The 13939-nt window shown below is 45.0% G+C and overlaps 1 protein-coding gene across 1 annotated transcript in view; it reads left to right on the plus strand.

Annotated features, from left to right (window-relative positions):
* The window catches only part of LOC131667836 (connectin), a 222997-nt gene that overhangs the window by 89955 nt on the left and 119103 nt on the right, over positions 1-13939 (plus strand). The gene's annotated exons all lie outside the window — the stretch shown is intronic.

Here is a 13939-nt window from a genome sequence, read left to right on the forward strand (position 1 = left end):
AAATATAAAACACGCTAGTTGAAGGTAATCGAAGAATAATGCAATTGAAGACTTAGAATTTTAACAATAAATCTACGCATTGGAGCTCTTCAATTTCTATTCCAATATTATAGCGAACGAAGAAGATTAACAAGGCCATTTCGTATGATTTGGACATGGAATCCATTAGTTTAAGTTGAGGCATAAAATTGTCAAACGTCCAGTTCGCTCGACATAATCAAATCCAACGAAAAAAAAATGAAATGTACCTTTCCTCCCTTTTGAGGCTCGGCATGAAAATCAAACGACCATTTTGCCGCGGCGACTCGCTCAAGTTTCGCATTAACTTCCAAAAAAAAGAGAAGTGGAGCAAGAGAGAGAGAGGGAGAGAGAGAGAGAGGCATGGTTTCACGCTTGGCTGGTCACTAACTCAATTCCTTATAGGCCGGAGGGCCTTTCAGCCAGCGGCTTAATTGTATAAATATTAAATTATACGGCATGCGGGCCCCGAAGTCTCAGTCTCCCTCTCTCTCTTCCCCTAGAACTTTCTTGAGAGATGGCTGCGTGTATATACACGGTAGCTTTCAACCCCCTGGCCTTGTCTTCTCCTTCTTCGTGCCATTGATGAATACGCAATGACGTTTAATTTGCTCTGATGAGTGTATATACATATAACTTGTGCGCTACGCGTGTTTGATTCAGTTAATTGTCAGGATAGGAAAAATGTCAATGTTCAATGAAAACATTTAACATTTTCGTTGATTTTACGTTTAAATATTATTGATACGTGGCGTTGAATTTGCACGCTCGAGTTGCTTTGTGCCAGAGAACAGAGCACCAGAGTAACGCGCGTATAACCATTGCCTTCATTGCAGAAATGTAAAGTGGTTTAGCGATGATCAAAGCGGCAGTACGCTGGTCTGCGTAATTCGACGAGTATCGCCGTTGACGATTCGTAAAAAGCTCTCGTTCGAACGTAGCCGATGGACAATCCAGACCGCGTTCGAGCTGGTTGGCGTGCGCGCGGCGACGTTGCGAAAAAGGTAAGATCGAGAGAGAGAAAGGGGGGGGGGGGTCGCGCGCACACGAGTGCTAATAAGCTTATCGACAGCCCTTTATCCGCTTGGCTGAGCTGCGCTGTATCGATCGCGGTCCCGGGGCGCTGTTTTTCGATATTGAAACAAACGAGCTGCCTGCATGTCGGCGACTGTCGCAGCCCTTGGCGAAAATGTGTGAGCGATCGCGGTCCCACGCGTCTCGTTGCGCGATCCCGACCCCATTCACAAGTCCATTCCTCGTTTGCTTTATAAGCGTTCGACGCTGATGGATTTTATTGTGCTTTTCTTCTGGTTTTTTTTTTCTTTCTTTTTGCATTCTCGGCGAATCAAAGGCAACGATTAGGGCATTTCGCGAGTGCGTAAATTTTGGTTATTTTTATGCGAGTCGTTCTGTGAATTAAGCGTTGTAGTGGAGTGTATTTTAAACGAATTAAACGGCCTTACTCTGTAATACGTTTTATTTGCAAATAAACATGTTTCGTGAATCTAGTCGTTAACTGGTTAAATGTTAAACGTTTGTAAACGTATGCATAACATGTTCGCAACTTTTTAGGCGGATACCGCTGTGTTACTGCCGCTTAATCTACAAAAATGTTTAATGAAGAATCGAATGTGTAGTTATTCCTATTTCAAGTATGATTGAAAAGAATACAGAAATTTCCATTTTATGTATTTAAATCGCACGTTAGAGTGCGTCAATATATAAATCATCAAATAATAACGGAATTTCAAAATAGATTGTTTGAAATAACTTTTTCAATGTCGTTTGCAGTGACTTTGAAATTATGAAGTGAATTACATTGGCATGGAAATAATCCGAACGCGATTATTCGCAACCGTTTATGCTTACGACAGGTATTTCGCTTTAATACTTGATTTTATTCATGTAACGATTCTTTTTTTTTTTTCAAGAAAATCACCGTCGAAATAGTCGAATTTCACTTATGATATTACCAAAACAGCTGGTTCCCCAAGTACATTTCAATGCCAATCGAAAAATCTCGTGATCCAATGTCGAAGGCAACAGAAATAAAAAGGGAATGGACACAAAGCATTTCATCGAAACTTGATCGCGCATTTATAAATGTACAGACGAACGACTCTGCCACCCGCATAATCACGCTTTGAAGCGCACCGCCGCGCCGCCGTTTTTCCACTTTTCTTCTTTTTCAACCACCCCTCCGGAGCCTCATCTCCGTGGGTCAATCGCCTTATTCCTTTTGCTTCGTTCTCTTTTATCATTCTCTTGTCGTCTCTCCGGATCACATTATATTTCTCCTACGGTGCGTTGGTCGAGACGCAGATTCACTTGTCTTATCGCCGTACGCACTTTTAAGTTGAACTTTGGGGACACGGGCGTAAAAGCCACTGGGAAACAAATGGCGGCGACGCTTGTCCCGCGCAGCCATGACTCGAGCCGCGATAAATCAGCCAACGGAAGCGCTGCGCGCGCGCCGCCGCCTGTCCGTTCGTTATCTGCCGATGGAAATCGGAAAAATTGACACGGACTGGGCGAGCGATGTACGCGCCGGATGAGACGCACTTAGCGCGAGCGCGAGGCCTTTCGCCGGCGCAAGCGCTCTCGGGAAGAATCGAGTTTCGGGATAGCGAAACTAATCTCGTGCCTTTTGTGGATCTCTGCGTACTATACTGCTTGGCAAAGGGGGAGAGAGAGAGAACGAGCGCGCAGATTTCCGATAGCTATTGAAATCCGCCCGAGCGAAAAGCAAATTATATGAACCCGCTCGAGCATCCGACGGCCCTTTGATGTTTTCCCAACGTCTCTTATACTCGCCGCCAGTTCTATATAGTTGTATATATAGGTATATGCTTTTGTATGGGAGACAACTTGACTTGCACGCCGTGCGGATTAGCCAAAGTCGCCGATCGTTTATCATTGCTTTTTCTCTTTGTTCCTCGTTGATTTCGAGCGCCCCTAAGTATAATTGGCGGCGGGGGCTTTTGATTGACAGAAATCTGGACAGCGTACTTCTGGGGTTTGAGCAATACACTCGGAGCGCCTTTTAATCCGCGATTAATACTTGTTTTTTAAGTCTTTAGTATTTTATTTTCGTTCGGCACCGAAACACTACCGTGATATCGATTTGAAAAAAAGAAAAATTACTCTTCGCGGCGTATGACGGTTTAATCTAAACTCGGGAGCATTTTTATATGGCGACAGTTGCTGTTGCGAGCCTCTTACGTTGTTATAATTTTGATACCGAGCACAAGGGAGAGAGAGAGAGAGAGAGAGAGAGGGAGAGGGACGAGTCGCCTTATCGTCAGGCTAAGATCTTACAAGTAGCCGCTCATGCGAAAGAGAAATTGCTCGTGCATAATTGAAGGAGTCGCTATGAAAACAGTTTCTCCTCTCTCTCTCTCTCTCTCTCTCTCTCTCTCTCTCTCTCCATGTACACTCGCACACGACGCTAATTGTTCGCATGAATCCGCCGAGAGAGTTTAATGAGCTTCAAGCTTAATCGCTTTCGAAAAGTCGATGCGCACAACGAGCTACTTTGTTCAGCGCACCAACACGAGATACCCTTCTGCAGAATACTTCTGCTTCTTTACTTTCTTTCTCTCTTCACTTGCTTAAGTCTTTTAATGATCGGCAACTTTTTAGAATGTATGTTTATGCAGTATATAAGATGAGTCTATAACGATCTAACTTCATTGCTGTATAGAATCAAAGAGGAAATGAAGAATGCGCCGTCGGCTATTGTACGCAAGAGTTCGTGCTTTTCCTTCGACGCAGAAACTTTGTTTCTTCTTTTTTACTTTCTTGTAAGTGTCAGACGGAAACGCAAATTTATCATTCCTCGGCAAATGAACGCATCGTAACGATATTCGCAACGCTCTCCAATTCGATCAGCATATCATTTACAACCAGGCAGATAGCGACTAACGCGACAAGTATCCGTTGTAAGTTTGATCAAATACAGCCGGGGAGTCTTGAAAGTTGAGACAACGCTTGGGAATTAAGCATCGTTTCTTCAAGGTGCCCCGGCAATGTCATTGGGCGAAGTTGGATGCAACTGCAAGAGACAAACACGTACGCCCCGAAATTCTATTCGAGTCGGAGGCGCCGCTACTTCGAAACTTGCCCGAGAATCCATTGCTCATGCAGAGTGTTGGGGACTCGTGCGGCAACCATTTCCGAAATTCTCGCAGATACCCCCTCGTCTGAACTTCGATACTCGACAAATAAAAAAACCAACCCAATCGTTTCCGAGTAGTGTGTGTATATGTGTGTGAGAGAGAAAGACCTGCCAATGTAAGAAACAGTTGGTTAACTTGTCTCAACTTATTCTGTAAGTTATTCGTTTCACGCAAAGTTTCCCATTGAATGAAGATTACAATGTCGTCGTACACCAGAGGCCCGATTCATTAACGTTATATTCAATATTCAATTACTGGAAATACGATGAGCGATGAATTATTTGGAAATGAGAAAGAGATCGTTTTTTATTAGAATTAAATTATTATTTTTTATTGCGTTTGAGATAACTCGTTATCGGCGGTGTTCGTTATTTTCCACGGTAAAAGATAAAATGTCGACTACGTTATACATTGAAATAAAATGTTCGGTAATTAACGCAAAGCTCGGTTGTTTTCAATAAATGATGGGCTGAATAAAATACTTGATCAAATTCGTTATAAAAAACTAACGTACACGTTACTTGTTACCTCTTGGTCAACATCGACAACTTTTCACTTCGACGAACGACACAGTTTGCAATATTTTATTCAACGGAAAGCACTTGAACCATGAACAATAACGAAAACTGACGGTTTTTTTAATGAAATTGCTGGAAAATATTTCTATCGCAATTTGTCAATAAATCAATTGCTAATCGAAAAAAATAAACGAAAACTAACGCCACCGTCGTTACTTTCTCGATAATTTAAAATAACGTTGATACAATTTGTAGACGGGTCGGTAAAGAAAGTTTGCGTATTCTGAATCGTAAAAAGCGCTGAGTTTCAATCAAATAACTACTTTCCAATAGGTTCTGTGGCCTCGTCCGACAGAGAGCGAAAACTTGTGGGAGCTTCATCCATCCCATTAAGCCGCGCGAAAGCAACTAAACATCTTGCAACCTTAGAGTCGACTTGCAAAACCATCCAACTCCGTCGAAGATGTATATACGTATATAGCGAGGAAGCTCAAACACACAGTTTGTATACGATGCTTCGTCCGAAAATCTATATAGCCTTAACGGTTAAGCGGCTTTCCCTCAAAGTTTCTGGCATTTTCGCAGATGCTACCAGCAACACCATCGTAAGTTTTCGTTCTCAAGACTGCCGAATATTTACAACTCCGAGATGCTTGCGGCTCCTGGGTAATCTACTGATGGCCAAGTTACGTACTGCTCATTAGCGATTCATTGCTTTTACGCAGCAACCAAAGATTAGCATGTTTGCGGGAATATCTATAGCTGGAACGCATACGTCAGTATTACTCGTATCCAAGCTTCCCACGCGTAGTTGAAATTCGTTACAAGAAGTCTATCGACAGCTGCATCTGCTTGCGCTTCGTATAGTTTGATTTATCTATCGTAGTTCCAGCGAAACTTTTTCATTGCTAAAAATTCTTCAAGCTGCCTCAAGTTCTATCGTCAAATGTTCAATTGGCTATTACTTCAGATGCATCATGCTGCCGAAGAACAGTATGCAGTTTTTAACGATGTCAATTGAATTTTGCTACCCGAGTTATCGACAGATAACTGTGTCCGCGCGCTTGCCACATATTCATTATTCATCTCACCGATAAAACTTATTGTTATTCTTTGAAATCTATCGTACGAATTTTTTTTCCGGTCGAATGCCCCTATCAAATAAAAAATTTTTTATTACTTAGAAACTCGTGTTACGCTAGCAAGGGAAAATTCCAGCGACGTATGGGCGAAAAAAAATGATCCATCATTCGGCAAATCAATTTCACTCGTTCAAAAGAACTCGCCATTAACCATCTCTATAGTGCGTCAACTTTCCGGAGAGACAGAGCGAAAGAGAGAGAGAGAGAGAGAGAAGGAAAAAAATACTTGGATTTGCAATCGACAGCCGCGCGCGGCAAAGCTCTCGAAGTTCTCTAGCGTGCGCCTTTGCTAAAGAGGCTTATATTACTTGTCTTGCGTGCGAGTCGATTCGTCGGTCTATCTGCGGAGGCCATTAATATTCGAGAGGACCTGCTTTACACACACGCGCGCGGGCGCGCGCGAGAAAGGGAGCGGCAGAAAGGAAAACGTGGTGAAGTGGCGCGTTTCTTCTTTTAGGGAAAAATCGCTGCGCAAGCTCGAGTAATGCCATTTCCGCGAGAAGCGACTTGCGGATGGAAATTTATTGGCGGGCACTCATTCTTCGCAGAAAGGGGGAAGAGACGACGACGACGACGACGACGACTGCGATGAGTAGAAAAGCATTTGGCGCGTGCGTTTGTCGCGGAAAATTCGATTATCGTTATCTCCCGAGGATCTCTTTCTCCCTCACTTTTCTCCCTCCTCGGTTTTTCAATTTCTCAGAGAGCGACTTGTCTTTTCAAATTAGCACAGCTCATCAATTATACTAATGAACCGAAGTCGATAAATTCAATTAGAAATTATTTCTTTCGATTTCCACGAGCATCCTCCCATTATCTATGCTGTCTCCAGATGCTCCTCGCTGGAAAATCACTTTGCGATAATTAAAATTGACTGAAATTAGACACACGGAAGATTTTCTCCGTTTTCGTGGTATTTTACTGTACATTCGTCGGCATCGTTGCACGGAGGTTCTAATACTGCGCACGAAAAAATGACGAGCAGCTCGAACAAAACTTTACGACCGTTGCCTCGATATTCGTTGATAATAAATATCCGATCAGCATAAATTAAGTCGACGAAAATGATCAAAGTTTTAATCATTCCTAGATAAATCGAAAAAGCAGCCAAAAGTTTCGGTAAAGCTTCGGATGATAAAACGTACTAAACCTTACTCAATATTAGTAGTTTGCCACAGCCAGATGCGAGCAATCGGAAGTGATATACGCCGTGACTGTTTCAAAGTATGATTGAATTCTAAGCTTCGCAACCTTTTTCGCGCCTATCGCGTTGCTGAACGTCGGCGACAGATCGTGTATTTTTAAGGTGGCAAAACTGCTCGTATTAGTTTTCAGGAACGAAACAGTAGCAGCGGGAAAGAAAAATAGCCTCTTTACTTTTTACTGCCGCGCGGCTCGCAAAAACATACTTACACAACTTATGTTTTAAACTCCGAATCAGGTCAGAGCAATAACTGTAGCGCGGGACTTGGTCTCGCGTATAAGCAAGCCAAAAACTTTGCGTCGACTCGAATATAAACTCTCCGGCGTGTGCGTGTAGGTACATGTGTGTCGTTGCGGGCGGAGGACGGCTCGCTTGCGAGAAACAATTGCTCGAATCGTGATATTGAAATTCAACGTGGAAGTCCCCAAATTCACGTCCCTTGCCGTGGCGCAGCCTTCACTTTGTCGCGTCTTATGGAAATACCGACTGCCACCGTGTAACGCCTCTTAGATCCATAATAACTTCCACAAAAGTAGCCGCGCGAAAGAATGGGAGAAAGAAGTGGTCTGCATACCCTCCATAATTCGCAAGGTACCGGAGTCTCTCTCTCTCCCTCCGCATCTCCAATTCAACTCGTGAAATTTTCATCCCCTTAATACCCGCTACGCACGCATAGATTTGAGCGGCGGCGACCGGTCAACCTTTGCGCTCTTGAAATATTCACGGCGAGGCTACTACTACCGCCAAAATCCAAGAGGGGCCTGTTTAATTTGCAAACGAGGGTGCGCGCGCGCACGCATTTTCTTTGCGTTATTAACGACAAGTCTACGTCTGTGTTCGTATGCATCTTCAGATCCGTACGCTGCTTCCGGCTGATACTTTCGCGCAGATTGTTCGTATCCCGTTCGGCCTCATCGACTTCGCTGTGTTCCAAGTTGAACCGTCGGATCGGCGACTTGCAATGACAGAGCCATTTCAAATAGCAATTTTATAAGTAAATTAAAAGATATTCGCATTTACTAAAAAAGACATGTCCAAGTAGGAGAGAGCGAGCTTGGTACTTGGAGTTGACGCATCCCGGTAATTGAATTCTTGAAAAGCTGAGAAATAATGTAATTATTTTCAACAGAAAGAGCTGGGCTCGTGTTAAATTCACTTATGCGAGAGATACGTCGACTTTAAAAAATAATTTTGTCAAAGATGAATATTACATTGAGAACGTCAAGTGAGCCTCGAGAATGTATCATCCTTGCGCTCGTCTCGGAGGCATAACTTTCTTGAAAATTTCTTAAATATAATATAAGAAACGAGGAAAAATATCGTTTCTTCATCTCCGAAGACGTATGAGTTGTAAATAATGTTATCGCGCGCGAGCCGTGCTATGGAAAAATTGATCGCTGTCACAGCCCCTAGGCACAAACACACACCTCGCATGTGTCCAACGTTCGGCCACCGCCAAATGAAATCTCTCGCGACAATGATTCTCTCTCTCTCTCTCTCTCTTTCTCTCTCTTTCTCTCTCTTTCGTCGTATCTGTCGAGCGTCAAGGCGATCAATCGAGCTATACGTCAGCTTGTTTTTTTTTCTCCAACGATCAAACACCGCGACGTCTTCTTCCTTTTTATTTATGTACGTGCCGTATGTTTATGTATCCAAAGTTTCAATTGCGTTGCTGTCGATAAAAGAGAACGTCGTGAGCTCGGGGTTATAGCTTTCCACAGTCATCTCTCTCTCTCTCCTTCCAGGCGCGCGTACGTGCTGTACGTGTAGTCATCTTTTTTTTTTTACACATCCAGGAAATTGGATTTTTCGAAATTAATTCAGTCTTTTTCCGCGGAGAGGTGTGCTTTTTTCTTCTCAGAGCTTGCGAATTTCCCTCTAAGGGTATGACGAGAATTTTCTTCTTATAATTCAACTTGAGAAGATGGAGAAAGGTCACGGAAAAACAAAAGAAAAATACACGCAAACAAGGCCTGCAACGTGAAAGTGTGATGCGACAAGTTTGACGAGCGTTCGAACGAAATTGAATGGGACGAGTTTTGAAAACGAGACAGGGCAGTTGTCTCCTCTTGCAAGCTCGCCGAGCTCGTCGGTCGGCTAATTCTTTCCGCGCACGCCGCCGCGGCATAAATAATGTCGGTGCACGCGCGCGCGCGCGCGTCAAGTGCATGGGCCCGGAAAGTTTGCTCGCTGACGGCGAGCAACTTTTACGATGCCCGATCTATCAATTGTTAGCGCCGCGCGCTTGCGTCTCCGTTGCGCGCGTGCTTTCTCGATTCTTCCCTTACTCGGCTTGACTTTGATGGAACTCCAGCCGCGAATGAAAACGTAAACATTTGGCCCGCCAGTCGGAGCTTTTTATGTGCACGCGCGCGAGAGAGAGAGAGAGAGAGAGAGAGAGAGAGAGAAAGAGAGAGAGAGATGAAAGATTTATTTTGCCGACGAGTCGCGCTGCGCATGAGTATGCGCAACGTTGCGGAATTGGATTTTGATCGTGAAAAATGATTCTTGCGCGTGCCCTCTTAACGATACATTTGCCGAGCGAGAGGTTCGGTCGAGCTCGTTTCTTTGGCCTATGACGTTAATGGAGAGTTAATCTTTCGGCGGTAAGGGTCAAGTTTAGCTTCCGCTGCGAAACTTGTAATGAAGAAAATATAAGAATTACTGCGCGCCTTCGGTTGGATTTCTTGCACGTCCACCGGATCATTAATCCCTACGCTTGAGAACGAAGCTTTCCGTTAATTCGCCACCCTGAAGTGACAAAGAGAATATGCCAGTGGACTTGAAAGAGCAAAGCTGCTTGAATCGTTGTCGAAGTGCCGAATTAAGGTCTGAGACACGAGCTTTAATAATAATTGATTGAGTGTTGCGAATATCTTTGTCAGCATCATGGATTCCAATTTTTAAATGAGCGGATAGCCGAGGTTACATTATAAATTAGCGCGCGTACAGCTGGACGTGAACGTTGAAGTTATTCTGAAGGTTATTTCGATCCGAAATTAATCAACAATTTTTTTTTGTAAATAATCTCTGAAATGGCATATGAAATGTTGTCCAGAACGAACGAATATATGCACTCGAAAGCATAAAAATTTGATTAAAATGTATCCCGTAAAGTAAAAGAAAATACATCGAATAATGAACATCATCTGCTTCCATAAGTAGATGAGACTTTTCCGAAGTTGCCGTATGATCGCTCATTTATGAAGCCTGGCGAATATCGGTTGTTCCGAGTACGGCCCTTATTGCTAATTTCCTGCATACAATCAGATTCGAGAAGGCGTAAGGTGTGTTTCGCGAGGAGCGCTGTAAAAGTCGTACATTGATAAGGATTAATGGACGCGCATCGGCTCCGTTCACAATTACGCCTATAAATACATATTTCATTTACATTTTCGCGAATGCCTCTCACTTCGTTATGCCATTGTCTTCCGATATTCATTTGTAAGAGGATTAAAATCAAGCTCGTCGTTCGATATTCGTATTTGTTTTTTTACTTTTTGGATTGACATTTCGGGCAGCAATCGTAATTGTTCGTTTGTATTTTTCTTTTTTACGGCGCATCACGCTCGTACACCACCGAGATGAGATAAAAAAATTAATCTTGTACGAGCTTAATTTTGCAACTCCCAAAGGTTATTCGGTCGTGTCGCATGCCAAACCCATAAAAACTTAACTGCAGATCGATTGCAAGCTCGCTAAAAGTCGTCGTTTAATCTCGTAGATACCGAGGAACTCGGACAAATCCATCTCCTTTGAAATTTGGCGAATCTGCATATGAAATCCAACGCCACTTGAGCCCCATCGAATAGCTGTTCGCGCGCGCGCGCGCACACACACACGCGCGCACACACAGATATAGATATATATGTATATACATATATAGGCCGAATTTCAAAGGCAAACTCGAGTTTCGCGGCTCACGGGAGAAGGGGCGAATCGCCGAAACGTGACTAGCCCGCAGCGTCGTCGCCGCTCGCTATCAAATAAACATCGTGGCGACGGTGCATTCGGCAAATATCGCGCGCCGGCGAAAAGCAAGGATACAGCGCGCCTCTGCCGTATAACAATGAACGTGGACGACAAGTCCAGTCGCCTCTTACATAACCAGCAGTGGCAGCGTTAATTGACCGTCAGCGGTGCATGCAGGCCGAAAGGCCTTCAATGGTCCGCGCAATCGCTTCTCTCTCTCTCTCTCTCTCTCTCCCTTGAATATGCATGATCGCTCTGCCGACACAATGTATCGGGAGACAGCTAGCGCCAAGTTGAGAAGCCGGCGCGCGAGCAGCTTGCTGTGCTGTATTCTCCGCCCGCGCCGCTCTGACAAAGGACGCTGCCTCGCTCGGGGGACTGCTACCGCAGCCAGATTGATTAAAATGGCTGCGAAAGCCAATGACGCTCCGGCTACCGAATTCGTAGTCTTGCCAAAGATCCCAGTCTGTCGGTTATTGTCATTAATTTTTTTTTCTGTCGTAGTTACAGACTATGCGTGCTAAACCGTTAGGTGCATACGGCTGGTCATGAATTAACCTATCGCGTCAATCGCATTGCAACGCTAGTAAAGCCCCGGAAAAGTACATTTGAAGCTACAGTTACGTTTCACTTCGAAACGATGTATCATCGTTGAGAACAAATGAATTTTCAAAAATTATAGCTCACTTTGACGGCGAACTTGCCGGCGGTCAGATTTGTTTACTTCTACGAGATCATTAGTAGAAAATTCGAAAAAAATATGCCATTTTAACGTCATAAAATATTTTAAACGTTCGATCATAAACATGTGACAAATTAATTATTTGAAACGTTATTTTTTATAACCAGCAAATGTTTGTTAAAAATATTCGATTATCGAGGGCTGTTCAGTGTATAAGTTTAATAAATCATTTGACAAATCTACGTATCCTAAAGAAAAAAATTAGCGCAGCAACTTTTGCAATGCGTAACAAAATCGATAGCCTGAAAATAGGATATTATCAATCAATTAAGTAAGCCTGCAATGACCAAATTATAAATAAGGTAAATCTTGAATTAGCATAATAAAACAAATCAACATTGATTAATGCTTTCGCAAAGCTCCAGCGAGATAAAGGGCAGCCTTTCGACGGGAAGCGAAGCGAAAGAAAAATCAATTCCTAATCCGGTCCTAATGAGGGCGCGTGCCCAAAGGCCAGCCAAACTCGTAAATCAAATCGCCGAAAATCCAGTTAGCGCGCGAATTTTCCCCGGCGCGCGCGCACAAAGCAGCGAGCGAACGACGGGTTATGGAGTGTCGGGAATCCATCAAAAAATCAACGGCAGCGGCAGCCGGCCAAATAGTTTAGCCCCGGTACAACAAGGTAGCCCCGCGCATGCAGTCAATCCGATTGCCCCGGCCCTCCCCCCGCCGGTTCACGGCGATCAATTCGATTAACCTCGCGCGCTCGCCGCCGCTGCAACCCCCGGCGCGTCAGTCATACGTCATCCGGCGGCCAACAGCACGTTTGTACGAGCAACGAATGGCCCTTCTCCCGAATACATAAAAACCCTGACGAATCTCTACGCGTACGCTGCGGAGAGGGAGTTGACTTGACTTTGAAAAATCCGCCGTGGGGCGACGGCAAAGGAGGCTGTTCCGCGGCCGTGGAAATGGGTGCCCAGTTGCTGCGTCGAGGATGCTCGAGAAAGCCTTGGCGATTGTGCTATTAACTCTGGTCGCCGTCGACCGAGGAAGATTCATCTTTTGTGACGTTACTTCGGTCAACATGCGTCACGCGAGAGTCGTCGCCGTGCTTGCTTCGAAGCAAGAGGCGTAACGGGCTGCAGTCGAAATTGATATTTCGACAGTTGAACGCTCGAATCGATGAAGAGTGTTCTCAGCCGCACCGCACTCAAGTTCCTAACAGCACCTTCCAGCATCTTCCATCGTTACACAATTACAAGCACCGACAGACCGAATCACTGCGTTACAAATCCTGCCATCAGCATTCCCGACAGGCTAAATACGTTGTAAACGTCGCTACGTGTAACCCATCATTGTCGTCGCCCTAAAACATCTCATTCCACACGTAAATCCCGTCTGTCATCAAAGCAGCCGTGACGGCGAAAGCGTCGCCAGCCGCGGTCGGTACGCGGCAACGCAAAAAACCCCCCGCGCGCAATGAATCCTTGGGATATCCATCTCCGCGCACTTGCCCGTAAAAGAACGTACATGCGCGCGGCAAGTATATAAACCGAGAGAGCAATTGCGGTGGCTAGTTGCGCGTATCGCCGACCCCCCCCGTGTACGCGTGTATATCTCGACGGTTGATCTGCCGTCTGTCGGGGCTTGGCCAGGATTGATGGTGGCAAAGGGCCGAAACCATATCCCCTCTCTCGAATATGCTAAAGCTGTCTCTCTTGAACCCCTCCCGCGCCGCCCCCTTCGCCGCTAATCGACTGCATAATTAATGCAATTGTCGTCCGTGCGTGGTATAGACCGGAAAAATGCTGCGGCCGCACGAGGCGAGGAAGGCGCGGGCGCGCCTGTCATTTTCGAAGGCTTTTCGAGGCGTTCGCCGAGTGCGTATCGAGATGTCACCAGACGCACCCGGCCGAATTTCGCGAAGGCACGCGCTTTCGCTCTCGAAAGCTCGATGTCCCGCTCGTGTACCTCCCCCACCTCCACGCTCTCGCGCGATGCAGAGCAACCCATATCTGCCTCCTGCATGCGAACACGCGAATTTACGGACTGATACTTGAACTGGCCATTTGCGAGCGTTTCTATCGCGATAATTGAAGGGTTCGTTTAATTTAATGAAGCGAGATTTACGAGTATTATTAGAACTCCATTAATGTGTAAATCAAGCCCCCTCCCCCCTCCTAACTTTTAGACAGTACGACTGAAGGAACTGAAAACGAGTT

The sequence above is a fragment of the Phymastichus coffea genome, unplaced genomic scaffold (genome assembly GCF_024137745.1).
Source record: "Phymastichus coffea isolate CEN01 unplaced genomic scaffold, Cenicafe_Pcof_1.1 PCOF00071, whole genome shotgun sequence".
Classification (NCBI taxonomy): Eukaryota; Metazoa; Arthropoda; class Insecta; order Hymenoptera; family Eulophidae; genus Phymastichus; species Phymastichus coffea.